This window comes from Petromyzon marinus, chromosome 74, assembly GCF_048934315.1.
Source record: "Petromyzon marinus isolate PM22_M1 ecotype Great Lakes invasive population chromosome 74, UKy_Petmar_22M1.pri1.0, whole genome shotgun sequence".
NCBI lineage: Eukaryota > Metazoa > Chordata > Hyperoartia > Petromyzontiformes > Petromyzontidae > Petromyzon > Petromyzon marinus.
In genome coordinates, this window is record NC_133740.1 from 2,108,090 (window position 1) to 2,128,736 (window position 20,647).

Sequence of the window (20,647 nt, forward strand, 5' to 3'; positions counted from 1 at the left end):
AAGTGGTCAGCGTCATGTGGCTGCTAGCCATATAAAATTAATTTGTGGTCAATATGTTGCCCACAGGCCGTAAGTTCCTCACTGCTGTCCTAAAAGCAAACTGATGCTACGTCTCTGCGATTACAAACGAGACGCAAGCTGCGCTGTTCCTCGAATTGATTGGCTTGGTTCTTCTCCCAAGATTGACTTGGATTAAACCCCTTCCCTGCCATCCCCTGCATGGCTGGAAGACAACAATCCATAAAAAAAATATATAAAGAACTTATGTTTGGGTTGTCTCAATGTTTTGAAAATGTTTACTATGAAGTCACCACTGTTTCCATCCTAGCTAAAGCAGGTCGAGTGGCCCGATCACAGCTTTCTTGACCTCGTGCCCCACTGCCGTGGGAACCCCGACTTGACCCACTTTTCCAGTTCCCAAACATAGGTCAGTCCACTATTAAATACATATGGGAATGCGGTGTTTTTTTTCCCAATATGAAGCTCTGTGAAGTGGCTAAATCTGCCTTTTTATGCAAGTTCCTTGCTATCACTTGTATTTACTGACACCATCTGGTCAAATAGTTACAAAAATGAAACATGGAGAAAAATATTCTCCATGGAAATACTACAAGGACAAGGAACAACAGCAGACCGAGGGGTAGAATTAGTAGTCTGGATATCTGTGGAAACAATAAAAGCAGCCACCTTGAGACATACAACAATGTAATCGGTTTAAACAGTTTTAAAATACAACACTACAATTGATACACAGTGATACCTCTGTCAACAAATAATCTGGGAAACTAATTCCTTCATAATGAAGTCAACCGTGCAGGGCCCCTTCTGCCCTATTTTTGCAAAAAAATGAAAAAAATATCTTCAGAAATAATGCACAGTGATTTAAGAGTAAAACGTTGAATGCTGTGCGTGCACATCACTTTGGACATTTGGACATCTGTGAAGAGCTTTATAGATCATTGGATTCCTCCAGGATAAATTAATATTCTGATTCTGACTGTGTCAGCAGCCAGTGAAGAGCTGTGCAAGTCTGCCTCACTTGGACCAGTCATCAGCAAGTTTCACCAGTCTTCCCTCATCCCGCTAGCCAGTGCTAGAGCTCAAATTTATATTTAAAGCTTTCGTGACTGCAGGGATTCATCTTCTGGGTTCTTTCGGTAAAGTCACGTAGAATGGAAATAAAATAATAAAAATAAAACATAATAAAATAAGATTCTCACGACGTTTCGGCCACGAAACAAGTAGCCTTCTTCAGGTGAATAAACAGGTCTGTCCAGAAGACAGCGCTCGAGTGAACATTGCCAAGCCTGGACCGCGTCTTTTTAAGCTGTGTGGGCAGAATTAACATATGAATTAGCATGTTACCAGCACCACCGGATCGGGGGAGGGTGGCGGTGGGTACACAGAAAAACGGAAAGAAAAAATGAATAGGATAGGTGCGCTGCTCTGTCCTGTATTGCGTTAATAACTATGCTATAAACTGGACTACTATACAATGTAATATTATACCTTCAATCTAAACTACATGGTATAATATCATATCCATAGACAAAAAAAATCACCTTTGAATTATACAATGCGTTACTCTACACTGCCCTATACTTTAGAGTTAGACTATAAAATATTAGACTTGTAATTTTACACTGTCTTATTTTATCAACCCCACTATATGCCACACTGCTGTATATTCACTATACAATTACGATAACTATATATCGCCATATGAATTGTGTTATTCATATTTGGAAAGGAAAATGCAGATCATAAAGAGGAGGGGTAGAGGCGGGAAAGATGAAAAGTGAAGTGACCCATTCGTTGGGGTTGGTGCCGTGCACCTTCAGGACCATTTTAAACCAAGCAGACGAAGTGAAGGCGACTGTGCAGCAATGTTTTCCTATTGTACCCCCTTCTCTGAAGTCCGGAAACGCATCCCCTATGCCTCAGATGTTATACCTAACTCTGGTAACGACGTTTCTGATAACAAAGTGACGTCATGGAATGCATTTACTTCGTTAACCGAGGTATTACTATACACACACTATGTATTAACAGATTATAAGCTGCATGCACACAGGTAAGTCTTAGCTCTCCGATTTATTTTATTTGCCAATCTTAAGACTCCCTAGGGAAGGAGTTCTTAAATCCTATTTTAATATGACCAAAACCCATGCGATGAGTAGAAATTTTAACTATCGATAGTGTAGTCAATAGTTTGATGAGAACTGTAGAGTAGCTATAGTTTTCTTTAAGGAAGACTCCAAATTTGAATTATTGAAATCCAATAGCATGGTTTAACAAATACAGATTCGATTGCAGGGCCTTCGGCCCTCTATAAAATTAAGAATTAAATTTCGCGAGCAAGCGTACAACATGACAGGCATTGCTCCATCACCAACGAAGAGCTACTTTGCCCACTCTAATTTCAGCCTTCGCGGATTTGACCGTTGCCAAATTTATTGAGGTATAGCTTGCCCATCGTGCCCCTGTGGCTTGACCATCCACAGTTGACCATGAGATTCCTTTATGCATCATAAACAAGTACTATACTCTAACTGCACTGCTCCCGATGATGAGACCATGAAATACACATGAAATCATCTTTCATAGTATGTAAAAGTATTTTTAGTTCATGTTTTAAACTGCAAAAAAAGTACATGTTATTAACCTCCTCATCTTAATTTTCATATTTACTTTAGCGTGTACAGTACAGCACTAGACATTACACTAAAAACATATTAATCATATTTTACATTTAAATAAATACTTCCCGCTCCATGGTTGGGTTAATGTAGGGTAACATAAAACAAAATGAGCAGTTGTCGTATTACAAATCAAACCCTAATTTTCTTATGCCTCAGAGTTTGTGGATTTCGTATTTGCCGATTGTGCCAAGGACCCTTGTTGACCCCAGTATGAAGGAGCGTAGATGGCTCGATTTTTTTCCCCCCAAAAGTATTTAATCAACAAAACGATATCAGGTACAGAGGATGTGAAAGGGGGTTGACACCAGTACAAACACACGTTACGAATTACAGTTCAATGGAAACCTGTCTAAACTACATGTTTAAATAAAATCGACAACCCCAGTCTTCCTAAGCTCTGATACCCCTGTAGGAAAAAAAGGTAGGGGGGGAAGTGCCTAAATGTCCTAATGAATACTCTTAAGAATCAATGTCCACTGGAGGAGAGGTCGTGAAAGGGTTCCATGGTTGGTGGTAAGCTTCTGAGTTTGGCACTTAGATGCTCTAGTGGCAAATTTTGAAAGTTTATTGGCCCATTCCTGCACTGTTGGGGGAGCATGCTCTTTCCAGTTGGCTGTAATGGTGCGTTTTGCCATAACATTGAACATTTGGAATACAGTAATGTATTTGCCCCCCTGGAAAGGCCTTGAGGTTTCAACCTCAATAGGGATGTGTCTGGTGAGGGTGAGACGCTCGTTTTGTGAATGTGGTTAAAGTAGCAAGTGTTGATTTGAAAAAACTTGTTAATGTCTGGACATTCCCAAAAGGCATGCCTGTATGTTTGAGGGGTATCCGGGGGGCATCGTGGGCAGTTGGAGGAGGTTTGGATGACAAATGTTGACGAAATACATTTCTGTGAAATAAAACGTCTATACCAAAGTGACACATTTTTTAAAGATCATCAACAAACTATCCATCACAATTATAAACTAACAATCAGTGTAGTTATTTAAAACATTAAGTACCGTTTATATGCCATTATTTCTGCATCTATTCAGTTTTTTTCATAAATCCACTGCATATGATTAAAACTTCTCCCCAACAGTCTGCGCATAACAATAGCCCCTATGTCATGAAGCAGGAGTTTTTGCTCACCTCTGGGATTTACATCAAGAATTATATTATCTTTCACCACTGCAAGGTTTTGGAAGTGTTTTTTGGAAAATATATTCCCCACTTTCATTCTTCTGAACGTTGCTCAACGTTATTGTTGCTTTGCCCTTAAGGATGTATCCAGACCATGCAGTATTCTTTCGAGCAGATCATAGGTGTTCAAGGTAACCAAGGACCTAAGCAAAGAACATTTTTTTTTATTTACTCATTAACGGTCTTTGAAATGTGAATTGTGGTATAAAATATTAAGTGCACCGTTAAAGACACGCAAAATAATGCACGTGCTAAAACTAATCATAGTAATTGTCAATGTTTTACTTTAAGAAAAACGTGAGCATCCAACAGCAATGTTGGTAATGCTCTTCATTGAAAATGGATAGATATATGGCTACAGAGCACCATTCCTGAGTAGATATTAAGGATCATGTTCAGGAAATTTACAAATTAAATTAGAAAACGAGATGACGCAGATGTTAGTGTTGAGTTAACACCACTCAGATCCTGGGTTTTAATGCCTTTAACTAAATCTAGGTTCTCAAGGTAGTGAGTTTATGGTTGCAACCTAGAGATCAATGATTGCACTAAAATATCTATATAAAGACCTTAATCTGCATGTCTCAAAAACCTCGAGGGTACTTCTCGACATGGTAAACATCTGAAATTAGGCACAAAGGTAGCTTTGAGGACAAATGACAGGAAATATGAGAATCTGAGATTTTTCATTTGAAGGCCCCATAAAAGTACCCCCTAAAAATGTTTGTCATTCAGAAACCGTTCAAAATATAAGATTGCGTTTTTTTCGTTTGATAGAGCATTAAACATCAAATAACATTTAATCGAGAACCATTGTTTCATCTTTTATTGTTTTTTTTACATATTTCGGACACATTATGATGTTCAAATTTGAATACGAAAACAGTAAAAGATAGGAGCTTCCCCTCGTAGTATTAAGAAAGCACCCTTGCTGGTCATTAAGCACAGAAATACATTCATTCAGAAACTGTGGATTGGCTTAATACATGTAAGTTTGGTTAAAAGGTGAACATCACAATTGGGAATGAAATATGACTCCCTCCACAGCAGGGTGGTTGCTTATGCAGAGAAATGGATGAGCCAAATGCGAAAACTTTACACACCACCCTGCTCATAAACACCACAGTTATGTCAGAAGAGACCCGTGGAGTGATATAAACTTACCTTAAAGAGTTGCAGCCATTCATTAAATTGGTCTAATTTAGATCGTTGCTCTGGCACGTAGCTGAAGACTGAATTTCATCACAATTCTTATCCATTTCATAAGCGTTCTTCCTGTAACGGTTCACATTGAAAGCCATGAGGTACTGTATGTATTAAATAAGGTACATTCGGGACAGTTTTTAATTACCGATGTGAAATGGCCATTGCTCAATGGAATTAAATGTGCGATGAAACACATTTATTTGCATGTTTACCAAAGTATGCAGTTTGAACATGAATGGGGCACGCACTATCATGTAATAAACATGGATACAACAAAATATGAATATAGATTTGTAACCCTTTCCAACTTTTTCTGCTGGATGAGGACCTCCACACAAAGTGGGGGTCGTGTGAGTTAATTGACCATACTTCACCAGGCTAGTCGGTGCAGGTTAGTGAAGGCTTCCAGTATATAGATGTGGGAGCGTGGAAATGGATGTTGCTGCACTGCCCTCTGCTGCAAATCACGCAGCACTCCAGCTTCTTCTAAAGAACCTGCTGTGGTGGGTGCTCTTTCAAGCACCATCCACCAGGCTCAACACTACTTCGCTTCTGAGATCAGATGCATTCAAGGCAATTGGTTATAGACCAGCAACAGATTAAAAGCCTTGATATCGACCCTGAAGGTCTACATTTGGATTTCATATTGAACCTTTTCTTTATGAAACACCAATTAAGAGCTCTCAAATAACTTTGGCAGGTTACACATCACCACACACCTTAGCTATATAAAATAACAGGGAAAACAAAGTGCACGCTGACCAAGCATTACAAAGACTGCACTGATTGAGTGTGCTACAATTAGAAAGTGTTTCCCGGTCAAAAATATTCCCCTGCAGCACCGGATAAGTGAGGCTAAGATGCTTGCCGTTATGGATAAGTATGATTTGTGGGTAGTTTTGAAGTGGTCAGCGTCATGTGGCTGGTAGCCATATAAAATTAATTTGTGGTCAATATGTTGCCCACAGGCCGTAAGTTCCTCACCGCTGTCCTAAAAGCAAACTGATGCTACGTCTCTGCGATGACAAACGAGACGCAAGCTGCGCTGTTCCTCGAATTGATTGGCTTGGTTCTTCTCCCAAGAAGATTGATTGACTTGGATTAAACCCCTTCCCTGCCATCCCCTGCATGGCTGGAAGGCAACAATCCATGAAAAAATATATAAAGAACTTATGTTTGGGTTGTCTCAATGTTTTGAAAATGTTTACTATGAAGTCACCACTGTTTCCATCCATGCTAAAGCAGGTCGAGTGGCCCGATCACAGCTTTCTTGACCTCGTGCCCCACTGCTGTGGGAACCCCCACTTGACCCACTTTTCCAGTTCCCAAACATAGGTCAGTCCACTATTAAATAAATATGGGAATGCGGTGTATTTTTTCCCTATATGAAGCTCTGTGAAGTGGCTAAATCTGCCTTTTTATGCGAGTTCCTTGCTATCACTTGTATTTACTGACACCATCTGGTCAAATAGTTACAAAAATGAAACATGGAGAAAAATATTCTCCATGGAAATACTACAAGGACAAGGAACAACAGCAGACCGAGGGGTAGAATTAGTAGTCTGGATATCTGTGGAAACAATAAAAGCAGCCACCTTGAGACATACAACAATGTAATCGGTTTAAACAGTTTTAAAATACAACACTACAATTGATACACAGTGATACCTCTGTCAACAAATAATCTGGGAAACTAATTCCTTCATAATGAAGTCAACCGTGCAGGGCCCCTTCTGCCCTATTTTTGCAAAAAAATGAAAAAAATATCTTCAGAAATAATGCACAGTGATTTAAGAGTAAAACGTTGAATGCTGTGCGTGCACATCACTTTGGACATTTGGACATCTGTGAAGAGCTTTATAGATCATTGGATTCCTCCAGGATAAATTAATATTCTGATTCTGACTGTGTCAGCAGCCAGTGAAGAGCTGTGCAAGTCTGCCTCACTTGGACCAGTCATCAGCAAGTTTCACCAGTCTTCCCTCATCCCGCTAGCCAGTGCTAGAGCTCAAATTTATATTTAAAGCTTTCGTGACTGCAGGGATTCATCTTCTGGGTTCTTTCGGTAAAGTCACGTAGAATGGAAATAAAATAATAAAAATAAAACATAATAAAATAAGATTCTCACGACGTTTCGGCCACGAAACAAGTAGCCTTCTTCAGGTGAATAAACAGGTCTGTCCAGAAGACAGCGCTCGAGTGAACATTGCCAAGCCTGGACCGCGTCTTTTTAAGCTGTGTGGGCGGAATTAACATATGAATTAGCATGTTACCAGCACCACCGGATCGGGGGAGGGTGGCGGTGGGTACACAGAAAAACGGAAAGAAAAAATGAATAGGATAGGTGCGCTGCTCTGTCCTGTATTGCGTTAATAACTATGCTATAAACTGGACTACAATACAATGTAATATTATACCTTCAATCTAAACTACATGGTATAATATCATATCCATAGACAAAAAAAATCACCTTTGAATTATACAATGCGTTACTCTACACTGCCCTATACTTTAGAGTTAGACTATAAAATATTAGACTTGTAATTTTACACTGTCTTATTTTATCAACCCCACTATATGCCACACTGCTGTATATTCACTATACAATTACGATAACTATATATCGCCATATGAATTGTGTTATTCATATTTGGAAAGGAAAATGCAGATCATAAAGAGGAGGGGTAGAGGCGGGAAAGATGAAAAGTGAAGTGACCCATTCGTTGGGGTTGGTGCCGTGCACCTTCAGGACCATTTTAAACCAAGCAGACGAAGTGAAGGCGACTGTGCAGCAATGTTTTCCTATTGTACCCCCTTCTCTGAAGTCCAGAAACGCATCCCCTATGCCTCAGATGTTATACCTAACTCTGGTAACGACGTTTCTGATAACAAAGTGACGTCATGGAATGCATTTACTTCGTTAACCGAGGTATTACTATACACACACTATGTATTAACAGATTATAAGCTGCATGCACACAGGTAAGTCTTAGCTCTCCGATTTATTTTATTTGCCAATCTTAAGACTCCCTAGGGAAGGAGTTCTTAAATCCTATTTTAATATGACCAAAACACATGCGATGAGTAGAAATTTTAACTATCGATAGTGTAGTCAATAGTTTGATGAGAACTGTAGAGTAGCTATAGTTTTCTTTAAGGAAGACTCCAAATTTGAATTATTGAAATCCAATAGCATGGTTTAACAAATACAGATTCGATTGCAGGGCCTTCGGCCCTCTATAAAATTAAGAATTAAATTTCGCGAGCAAGCGTACAACATGACAGGCATTGCTCCATCACCAACGAAGAGCTACTTTGCCCACTCTAATTTCAGCCTTCGCGGATTTGACCGTTGCCAAATTTATTGAGGTATAGCTTGCCCATCGTGCCCCTGTGGCTTGACCATCCACAGTTGACCATGAGATTCCTTTATGCATCATAAACAAGTACTATACTCTAACTGCACTGCTCCCGATGATGAGACCATGAAATACACATGAAATCATCTTTCATAGTATGTAAAAGTATTTTTAGTTCATGTTTTAAACTGCAAAAAAAGTACATGTTATTAACCTCCTCATCTTAATTTTCATATTTACTTTAGCGTGTACAGTACAGCACTAGACATTACACTAAAAACATATTAATCATATTTTACATTTAAATAAATACTTCCCGCTCCATGGTTGGGTTAATGTAGGGTAACATAAAACAAAATGAGCAGTTGTCGTATTACAAATCAAACCCTAATTTTCTTATGCCTCAGAGTTTGTGGATTTCGTATTTGCCGATTGTGCCAAGGACCCTTGTTGACCCCAGTATGAAGGAGCGTAGATGGCTCGATTTTTTTCCCCCCAAAAGTATTTAATCAACAAAACGATATCAGGTACAGAGGATGTGAAAGGGGGTTGACACCAGTACAAACACACGTTACGAATTACAGTTCAATGGAAACCTGTCTAAACTACATGTTTAAATAAAATCGACAACCCCAGTCTTCCTAAGCTCTGATACCCCTGTAGGAAAAAAAGGTAGGGGGGGAAGTGCCTAAATGTCCTAATGAATACTCTTAAGAATCAATGTCCACTGGAGGAGAGGTCGTGAAAGGGTTCCATGGTTGGTGGTAAGCTTCTGAGTTTGGCACTTAGATGCTCTAGTGGCAAATTTTGAAAGTTTATTGGCCCATTCCTGCACTGTTGGGGGAGCATGCTCTTTCCAGTTGGCTGTAATGGTGCGTTTTGCCATAACATTGAACATTTGGAATACAGTAATGTATTTGCCCCCCTGGAAAGGCCTTGAGGTTTCAACCTCAATAGGGATGTGTCTGGTGAGGGTGAGACGCTCGTTTTGTGAATGTGGTTAAAGTAGCAAGTGTTGATTTGAAAAAACTTGTTAATGTCTGGACATTCCCAAAAGGCATGCCTGTATGTTTGAGGGGTATCCGGGGGGCATCGTGGGCAGTTGGAGGAGGTTTGGATGACAAATGTTGACGAAATACATTTCTGTGAAATAAAACGTTTATACCAAAGTGACACATTTTTTAAAGATCATCAACAAACTATCCATCACAATTATAAACTAACAATCAGTGTAGTTATTTAAAACATTAAGTACCGTTTATATGCCATTATTTCTGCATCTATTCAGTTTTTTTCATAAATCCACTGCATATGATTAAAACTTCTCCCCAACAGTCTGCGCATAACAATAGCCCCTATGTCATGAAGCAGGAGTTTTTGCTCACCTCTGGGATTTACATCAAGAATTATATTATCTTTCACCACTGCAAGGTTTTGGAAGTGTTTTTTGGAAAATATATTCCCCACTTTCATTCTTCTGAACGTTGCTCAACGTTATTGTTGCTTTGCCCTTAAGGATGTATCCAGACCATGCAGTATTCTTTCGAGCAGATCATAGGTGTTCAAGGTAACCAAGGACCTAAGCAAAGAACATTTTTTTTATTTACTCATTAACGGTCTTTGAAATGTGAATTGTGGTATAAAATATTAAGTGCACCGTTAAAGACACGCAAAATAATGCACGTGCTAAAACTAATCATAGTAATTGTCAATGTTTTACTTTAAGAAAAACGTGAGCATCCAACAGCAATGTTGGTAATGCTCTTCATTGAAAATGGATAGATATATGGCTACAGAGCACCATTCCTGAGTAGATATTAAGGATCATGTTCAGGAAATTTACAAATTAAATTAGAAAACGAGATGACGCAGATGTTAGTGTTGAGTTAACACCACTCAGATCCTGGGTTTTAATGCCTTTAACTAAATCTAGGTTCTCAAGGTAGTGAGTTTATGGTTGCAACCTAGAGATCAATGATTGCACTAAAATATCTATATAAAGACCTTAATCTGCATGTCTCAAAAACCTCGAGGGTACTTCTCGACATGGTAAACATCTGAAATTAGGCACAAAGGTAGCTTTGAGGACAAATGACAGGAAATATGAGAATCTGAGATTTTTCATTTGAAGGCCCCATAAAAGTACCCCCTAAAAATGTTTGTCATTCAGAAACCGTTCAAAATATAAGATTGCGTTTTTTTCGTTTGTTAGAGCATTAAACATCAAATAACATTTAATCGAGAACCATTGTTTCATCTTTTATTGTTTTTTTTACATATTTCGGACACATTATGATGTTCAAATTTGAATACGAAAACAGTAAAAGATAGGAGCTTCCCCTCGTAGTATTAAGAAAGCACCCTTGCTGGTCATTAAGCACAGAAATACATTCATTCAGAAACTGTGGATTGGCTTAATACATGTAAGTTTGGTTAAAAGGTGAACATCACAATTGGGAATGAAATATGACTCCCTCCACAGCAGGGTGGTTGCTTATGCAGAGAAATGGATGAGCCAAATGCGAAAACTTTACACACCACCCTGCTCATAAACACCACAGTTATGTCAGAAGAGACCCGTGGAGTGATATAAACTTACCTTAAAGAGTTGCAGCCATTCATTAAATTGGTCTAATTTAGATCGTTGCTCTGGCACGTAGCTGAAGACTGAATTTCATCACAATTCTTATCCATTTCATAAGCGTTCTTCCTGTAACGGTTCACATTGAAAGCCATGAGGTACTGTATGTATTAAATAAGGTACATTCGGGACAGTTTTTAATTACCGATGTGAAATGGCCATTGCTCAATGGAATTAAATGTGCGATGAAACACATTTATTTGCATGTTTACCAAAGTATGCAGTTTGAACATGAATGGGGCACGCACTATCATGTAATAAACATGGATACAACAAAATATGAATATAGATTTGTAACCCTTTCCAACTTTTTCTGCTGGATGAGGACCTCCACACAAAGTGGGGGTCGTGTGAGTTAATTGACCATACTTCACCAGGCTAGTCGGTGCAGGTTAGTGAAGGCTTCCAGTATATAGATGTGGGAGCGTGGAAATGGATGTTGCTGCACTGCCCTCTGCTGCAAATCACGCAGCACTCCAGCTTCTTCTAAAGAACCTGCTGTGGTGGGTGCTCTTTCAAGCACCATCCACCAGGCTCAACACTACTTCGCTTCTGAGATCAGATGCATTCAAGGCAATTGGTTATAGACCAGCAACAGATTAAAAGCCTTGATATCGACCCTGAAGGTCTACATTTGGATTTCATATTGAACCTTTTCTTTATGAAACACCAATTAAGAGCTCTCAAATAACTTTGGCAGGCTACACATCACCACACACCTTAGCTATATAAAATAACAGGGAAAACAAAGTGCACGCTGACCAAGCATTACAAAGACTGCACTGATTGAGTGTGCTACAATTAGAAAGTGTTTCCCGGTCAAAAATATTCCCCTGCAGCACCGGATAAGTGAGGCTAAGATGCTTGCCGTTATGGATAAGTATGATTTGTGGGTAGTTTTGAAGTGGTCAGCGTCATGTGGCTGGTAGCCATATAAAATTAATTTGTGGTCAATATGTTGCCCACAGGCCGTAAGTTCCTCACCGCTGTCCTAAAAGCAAACTGATGCTACGTCTCTGCGATGACAAACGAGACGCAAGCTGCGCTGTTCCTCGAATTGATTGGCTTGGTTCTTCTCCCAAGAAGATTGATTGACTTGGATTAAACCCCTTCCCTGCCATCCCCTGCATGGCTGGAAGGCAACAATCCATGAAAAAATATATAAAGAACTTATGTTTGGGTTGTCTCAATGTTTTGAAAATGTTTACTATGAAGTCACCACTGTTTCCATCCATGCTAAAGCAGGTCGAGTGGCCCGATCACAGCTTTCTTGACCTCGTGCCCCACTGCTGTGGGAACCCCCACTTGACCCACTTTTCCAGTTCCCAAACATAGGTCAGTCCACTATTAAATAAATATGGGAATGCGGTGTATTTCTTCCCTATATGAAGCTCTGTGAAGTGGCTAAATCTGCCTTTTTATGCGAGTTCCTTGCTATCACTTGTATTTACTGACACCATCTGGTCAAATAGTTACAAAAATGAAACATGGAGAAAAATATTCACCTTGTTTATAATGGCAATGGAAATATTGTAAACTTCAAGGACAAGGAACAACAGCAGACCGAGGGGTAGAAGTAGTAGTCTGGATATCTGTGGAAACAAAAAAAGCAGCCACCTTGAGACATACAACAATGTTATCGGTTTAAACAGTTTTAAAATACAACACCACAATTGATACACAGTGATACCTCTGTCAACAAATAATCTGGGAAACTAATTCCTTCATAATGAAGTCAACCGTGCAGGGCCCCTTCTGCCCTATTTTTGCAAAAAAATGAAAAAAATATCTTCAGAAATAATGCACAGTGATTTAAGAGTAAAAGGTTGAATGCTGTGCGTGCACATCACTTTGGACATTTGGACATCTGTGAAGAGCTTTATAGATCATTGGATTCCTCCAGGATAAATTAATATTCTGATTCTGACTGTGTCAGCAGCCAGTGAAGAGCTGTGCAAGTCTGCCTCACTTGGACCAGTCATCAGCAAGTTTCACCAGTCTTCCCTCATCCCGCTAGCCAGTGCTAGAGCTCAAATTTATATTTAAAGCTTTCGTGACTGCAGGGATTCATCTTCTGGGTTCTTTCGGTAAAGTCACGTAGAATGGAGATAAAATGATAATAAAAATAATAATAACACAATAAAATTCTCACGACGTTTCGGCCACAACACAAGTAGCCTTCCTCAGGTGAAGAAACAGGACTGTCCGGAAGACAGCGCTTGAGTGAACCCTGCCAAGCTTCGAAGCGTCTTTTAAGCTGAGTGGGAGGAACAGAGCGCCTTGACAAAGGAGTTTTACTTATACATTAGCATGTAACTGGGGGATTAGCATGATGTTGGTGTGAGGGATTAGCACCACGGAGAGCGACGAGCTCGGACCGGAGGAGGGGGGAGAGGAGTTTACATATACATTAGCATGTAACTGGGGGATTACCATGATGTTGGTGTGAAGGATTAGCACCACAGAGAGCGATGAGCTTTGTTCAGACGGACGAGTCCATCTACACTATGTATTATTCTACTAACCCTACTGTATACCACACTGCTGTATATTCACTATACAATTACGGTACTATATATTGCCTTATGAAGTATGTTAAACATTACACTTTCGATTTAAAGCTTTCGTGACTGCAGGTTCCCCCATAGCCTCAATGCTACGTTGGGGCAAGTGCCGAGTTGAAACCACTTGCTGAGTCTGTATGGTGTCTCCCTTTTTTGCAGAGTGTAGAGTGTGAGCGAGTATATATGTGTTTGGGAGCGTGTCTGAGTGTGTGATAATGTACAAATGTTTGCGAGTGGGGAGCAGTAGCGTAGTGGCGTGAACCCAGCGAACCGAGTTCTATTCCTGCTCACGACCATTATCAGTGACAAATATACAAACCTGTTCCGAGCCTCCCCTAAATCAGCCTTAAATGAGTACAGGCAGTTCCTGGGTTACGGAAGACCCGACTTTATGAAAATGAATTTTGATTTAAAGCTTTCGTGACTGCAGGGATTCATATTCTTGGTTCTTTTAGTGAGAATTCTATTGTTTTATGAAAATGCTCTGATAAATGCATGAAAAATTTAAGATGCAGAAGAAATGTTTGCATAAGTTAAGCAAGCGCAAATAGTGCAGCGCGGTGAGGTTGCGGATGAATACCGCGGAGGGACGCATAAGGCATGCCGCCTTACACCTCACTCCACCAAAACGCCTCCTTCACCAAGCCCCACCACGATTATGGGCAATGTAATTTTTGTATACCATTACATTATTGTTTGTTTCCTATGCTTCGAATTATCTTTTCCCCCATGTTTCTATTGTTAGGTTTTTACTGTATTTAATGTGCGTGCATGTGTGTGCGTGTGTATGTAAAGTCTAGGCCTAGCCTAATGCACGGTAAACAAACATTCGGAAGTGACTGCTTTCTGTTAACGATTTTTATTAAAATGTTTCGTGGTATTCAGAAACAATTGGATCCAGAATATGTTCCATTAGTTTAATTATGGGTAGTGTTATTCGATTAAATGAAAAACGAATATGAAGTGCAGAGTATGTACAGCAATAGAATATAGGTAGCAATAGAAAACAGCGCAATACAGTCCTGAGGGAAAACGAACTAGTATTCAGGTAGGGGAGGCACAACTATTTCTGGCTATTGGATTTTAGCTTTATTTCAGGGAAAAATTGTTCAGTTACTGACATATGGAAAATTCGGGTTACGGATCGTTCTCAGGTACCTAACCCTTTCGTAACCCGGGGATGACATGTACCTGGTGCTGTGTGTAAAACATCAGCACTGGGGAGACTAAGCCAGGTGTGGTGTTGGCCACCCACCCTCTCGTGTGATGTGTCGACCTTCACAGGTGCTCTCGAACAGCACTTTTCCCAGGTAGCGTTTGTCTGCAGATTGCCCGATATGATATAATCACAACTTTCTGGACCACAGAGGACACGTGCTGCAGGATTGGAAGGATACCTTAGTGGTCCCCCTCTATAAGGGGGACCGTACTACTGGAGCATCTTCCTACTCAGCGTGCCGGGAAAGGTCCTAGCAAAAAAATGTTCAACATCGCCCTCTCGCCAAACACACCGAGGAAAGGCTTGCAGTGCCCGAGTGTGGTTTCAGACGGGGCGGCCTGCACGGATGTAGTACTCTCTGTCCGTCTGCTATAGCAGCAGCAGATGCAGCCAAAGCAGCTCCACTTCTCAGGAAGAAATGCGAACTTGGCTTCCGATGAGGTGGACTCGCCGTGTTCATGATGCAGGTGGTGTCCACCTCCATGAAAACAACCCCTCAGTGTAATAGGGTTTTTCCCCTTTTTTCTGGCAACGAAACTGAAACCTTTTTACAAGGATTCATGTCTGGTCGAGCACCAATTGGGTCGAGGCTCGAAAGAAAGCCGTCCCTTGGTGTGGACCAATCAGTTTCAAGGACAATGCATATATTATCATAGTATGTTTTCCTGTTTGCATTTTGACTGCAAGTATTGTGGTTAATGCAGACATGAATCCTTGTAAAAAGGTTTCAGTTTCGTTGCCAGAAAAAAGGGGAAAAACCCAATTATTATATTTTGGTACTGGCAAAGGAGGTCTAATGATGTAGATGCTAACCCCTCAGTGTTTAGTGGCAGCAGTAGTAGAGGAAGGCACGCCATAAAGGAGCGCGCGTGACAGAGGGGAGCACAGAAATTGTTATAACAGTTTATTATAGTCATGAATAATGTTACCATCTTCGAAATATTATCGTTGTTTATCAAGTAGAATGCAATGTTGTTCATTTTATCATAGTTTATTGTTCTAAACAATGTTAAGAATGTTATAAAGGTTGTCAATGTTGATATAGAAGAATGCAATGTTGTTAATGTCGATTTAGTTCATAATAAAGTTGACTCAATTATCCACTTGCGATTTATCCAATTTGAGGATTAACCACGCACCTGATATTGACACAAATTAATAACTCATGGATGTTTCCCTTAATCCCAAATTAATAATCTACAAACAGTGATACACTTATTCATGGAAATGTTTATTACAAGTCACGTGCTCCGGTTAATCTGAAATCCATGTGATCGCCCCTACGGTACAGTAGTTGCATATCTTTACAACAGTGGGCGGAGTTTGATGTTGATTGGCGTGGCTCTGCTTCTGTCCACTTAGTGGGCCGAGTCTTCTGCGCGGGAGCAGGAAAGTTATCCCTGAGCCATGTGCATCGTTCGGTCGATCGTTAGCATTCGTTCTAAATCAAATACTTTTGTAACAAAAAACAAGATCAATACATTCTTTACAAAAAAAATGTCAAATTTTTTATTTAAAGCTTTCGTGACTGCAGTAATTCATATTCTTAGCTATTTCGGTAAAGTCACGTTGAAGGTAAACAATAAAATAATAAAATATATAAAACAATAAAAATTCTCACTATTCCCCCCTATGTTCACTCGTGATAATTTTTATCGTTTTATATATATTTTATTATTTTATTGTTTCCCTTCAACGTGACTTTACCGAAAGAGCTAAGAATATTAAAAAAAATGTTGTTCATTAACAAACTCAATTTCCTTAACTTAAACATAATGTATATCTATATTAGTGGTTTTTGGCAAAGAGATCCACGTAAAATGGATATTTTTGGATGGTCCGCAATTTGTAATTAGCCACGGCTGTCCTCGGCATTAGCACGGATAATCAAGAGGCTACTGTATTGTAAAATGTTACCATTTATCAATGTTGATACAGTAAAATGCAATGTTAATGGGGGAGAACATACAAACTCCACACGCTCTCTTATACTCACTCTTATATTCACTCACTCAACCTCTTGCATACTCACACTGCGGAATATCAGGCGAACATACAGAATCCACATGCTCTGATACTCGCGCACACACACACACGCTCTTACCAAATAAATACATTAATTTTAAAAATGTAAAGGTGCAGCCCTGGAATTGCTTGCTCACGTCACTGTTGGTGGAAGGGGCCTCCAGTAGAAGGAGCTCTAGTAGGAAAGCCGTGATCCAGCAGTACATTGAACATCGCTGTAAATAGAAATGTGTGGCACCCATGAAATCATAGAAGTCATGTTACCGGCTTCCTGGACTACCTGGGACAGCTTTCCCTGACACCACCCACCGGCTCGCGGTTGACGACGCACTGACAAACCAGAGTGACTATGCCAATATAGTAAACCTTCTCTATTCACGAGGGTTACAGCCTTGTGTTGCAGTCGAAACGTCGCAAGAATTTTATTGTTTTATATTTATATCTTATTGTTTCCCTTCAACGTGACTTTACCGAAAGAACCAAGAATATGTAGAAATCTTGTTCACAGTAAAAATGTGATAAGTTATTGATAAGAGAACACAGCACTGGGTGGCGATAGCCGCAACACTTTCCCCGATTGCATTCGCCTCATTCTTGATGGATCTCACAGTCCACGCCAAAATGTCGGCCTATCACAGACGTGCTCTCGAGTGCTAAAATGATAACTGTGCGTTGTTGTTATCAAACACCTGCATCTCCCGATGAGTCGTCCACCTGAATTCCTCACCATCTCCATTGTCATCAAATCATCATGAAAGGTAATCAAAACGAATTGTCATTCATATTTTATTATTTATTGTAGTCAGTGGTATTAAACATTTACTATTCCCCCCTATGTTCACTCGTGCCAGGAACGTAACCCCATTTTTCCTGGTCAACAAGGTTTCTGCATTCGCGCGCGTTTTCAAGAACATAACCCTTGTGGTTTGAGAGGGTTTACTGTCCATATTTTATCCTGGAATAAGCCAGTGTTATTGACGAATGCGTCCATGTATTTGTTGTTGTGCTTGTGTACCACTGCCAAAGTAGAAACACCAAGTCATTCGCTGTGCGCTGTGTACATGAGAGCAAACAGTCGGTGCGGTAGACCAACATTGTTAACATGGGTGAGGGAATGAATCTGACTGCTCACCCTTCATCTAGATGAATCATCGATTGTGCATTTCATATAGTGTACCGTCAAAATACACGACTGCATTCTTCTTCAGGGTCATTTTCAATGACGCGACAACTGGGTGGGATCGTTTTGCATTATTTCACCGATTTCAGGCTCACAGCCTTGCAGGTCAATGCCGCGCAAAGAACACATTGGCAGTTCAAACGTCTTTTGTGCATTCCATGTCGCCTTGGGTCTCATAAAGCCATCCTCACTGTCGATGTGATGGTAATGTCTGTCACTAATGGCTTCTCTAGGCCAGTGGCTCGCAACCGGGGGGGGGTACGTGAGGTGATTTATAAATGTGTGAAATTATAGCAAACATGAGTCACTGGTGAATAATCACGTATGAATCTGCCACGCTAACATCGAAGTCCATATCGTGACCTAGATCGGTATAAAAGACCTTTCTAAATTAATTATCAACAATGTTGTTTCCAAAAGTAACCAGCGAGCGCGAACAAATTACGCCGTTGATTTTTTTATCCGCTTACAAGTTACTGGCTAGTTAGGGATACCTCACAAAATGGACAACTGGTTAACATTGATGTCCATTAGTCATACATTTATTTCTCAGAGCCGTGACGGGTCAGGCAAGCGAGGGTAATCGTTTGAAACACAATTCTACAAGAGGGCTAATAGTAGCCAGAGAAGGTTGCATTCTTTATCAACGAATCTAGACAGAATATATTCAAACCTACGAACATAAATGTACAAAAGACACTTAAATTGACGACTTGGTTAAGTTTGACTTTTAAACGCTTATCTTAACACTTGTTTTCGATAGAAAGTAAAATAAACATTGAGTGAACCTATAGGTGGGGGGAGGGGGTAACGCGCAAAACGATTCTGTGATATTTCCACGCATGTTAGTACAGTAGCATTTGTCCCGCCAAAATACTGTACACGTGAGTTACTCAAACTTGCCGCTATCAAAAACTGCAGCCCTTAAGCGCCGGGCACAAAGAGAAGGCTACATACCTGATATATAAAATCTATATGTAACACAACAATAATATATGCATAGTCAAGAGCTTACTTACCGACCGCTGTTGTTTGCGAGGGCTGGCAATTTGCGATGGCGGCCCCGCTCGCCGATCCTCGGGTGTGGGTGGGGTGGCTCACACCACGCCCGGCCGCCTTTGTCTCCCCGGTGGCGATGTTTACACACCGTACTCATTTGATGCCGAGTCGACCTCGGAGTGTCCCAGGACCACCTCGTACAATCGTCACCCGTGTTGGCCGTGAGCGGGAGTCGCGAGTAGCTCCCCACGCGCCGCCATGACAGTGCCGCCACCAACACCACGTGGCCCCCACCTGGGTCACGTGCTCAGGCAGCACGCGCAGCACAGGAGAGTGAGAATCTGACGGCTGGGCGCAGGGCACGTGGTAATACGATCCCATTGTTGTAGCGTAGCGGCCCTTGCCAACATGGGACGCGTTTGGTTGATCGGCCTCCACTTGTTTCGGGAACATGTTCTCGTGTTGCGAACAAATTGAGCGTTATAGCAGACTCTCGTGAAGGAGAACGCTCGTTAAGCGAGACGCGCCTGTGGTTGGGAAACGAAACGACGTGAATGCAAATGTTGCAATGAAACCACAAATATACAAATGAGCGATCAAATCACAGCATCCGTGAGAGATGGTGTGTGCAAGATGAGTTTGTTGAAGTTGAACTGCCGGCTCCACTCAATTTCCAAAGTGTCTTTCCACTTGGGCGAAGACTCACCACCTCAGCTGCCTGGACGCACACTTCGCAAGCAATTTACCTGATTTCGACGTGAAAAGGTGTCACTAGGCACGAAACCCATTTCAATGCCCAGCCTAAAACAATGGATGTGACCGCGGCTGAAACGAAACAACTCGCTGAAATGTCACGTGATTAGTTGTTTTTTTCTCACGGAAAAGAGAGAATCCGCAAACCCCGACATCTTAACGCGTGCCTCGAAACCGATGGTGCCCTTTGCAAGCATGTAGTGTACACGTGAGTGAGCGCACTGACTTTGGATGTGACCGCTGAAGGTGGGATGTGCAATGTCAGCCACACCGCAAGATTTTGAGAAGCTGTGTCGCATGCCTCAAGCAACACGCGTCTCGACACTCGACCTGGTGAGTCCAAATTATTGCTTCATTTCTTTATATATAAAAAAAATAATATTTGTTGTTCTATAATACCGACACAAAATTAACGTACAGAATATCCTGTCACTTGAAATGTTTTTAATTTATGGTTATTGTCAGTTTAATAGGAATTTTGTATTCAAATAGGGTCATATTGCAAAATTGTTTTGATAGTGCTGCTATACAGTGCGGTTAAATTGCAATCTTCAGAATCGAATATTAGTGTAATTGATTAATTGCAAATATTGGAGGTTATTCCACACAATCAAAATATTCAAAGTTGATCTGTGCAGAGTCCCAAAGACGCCAAGCGTCCAGCAACAAACAGCACCATCAAATGTCAAAGGAATGAGACCCACGTGAGTATTGAACACATCGAACACAGAGCCTAGGACGAGAGTGGGCGGGGCAGAAGTGGTGGTTACATCGAGTTTCCCCCTCCCAAAGGAATGTGGAATATTGACCACCT

The 20,647-nt window shown here is 40.7% G+C and overlaps 1 long non-coding RNA gene across 3 annotated transcripts; it reads right to left on the reverse strand.

Annotated features, from left to right (window-relative positions):
- Positions 1–10,796: 10,796 nt before the first annotated feature.
- LOC142907049 (uncharacterized) lies at positions 10,797–19,792 on the reverse strand. 3 transcript variants are annotated; one of them, XR_012930659.1, is made up of 4 exons: positions 19,101–19,792; positions 17,039–17,116; positions 12,599–12,685; positions 10,797–11,162 (listed from the first exon to the last, which is right to left on the reverse strand). It is a non-coding gene; the product is annotated as an uncharacterized LOC142907049 (long non-coding RNA). The 3 variants fall into 3 exon arrangements; XR_012930658.1 differs by lacking the exons at positions 10,797–11,162; positions 12,599–12,685 and adding an exon at positions 16,092–16,251 and having other exon boundaries at positions 19,101–19,499; XR_012930657.1 differs by lacking the exons at positions 10,797–11,162; positions 12,599–12,685 and adding an exon at positions 16,092–16,276 and having other exon boundaries at positions 19,101–19,499.
- Between the last annotated feature and the right edge of the window lie 855 nt (positions 19,793–20,647).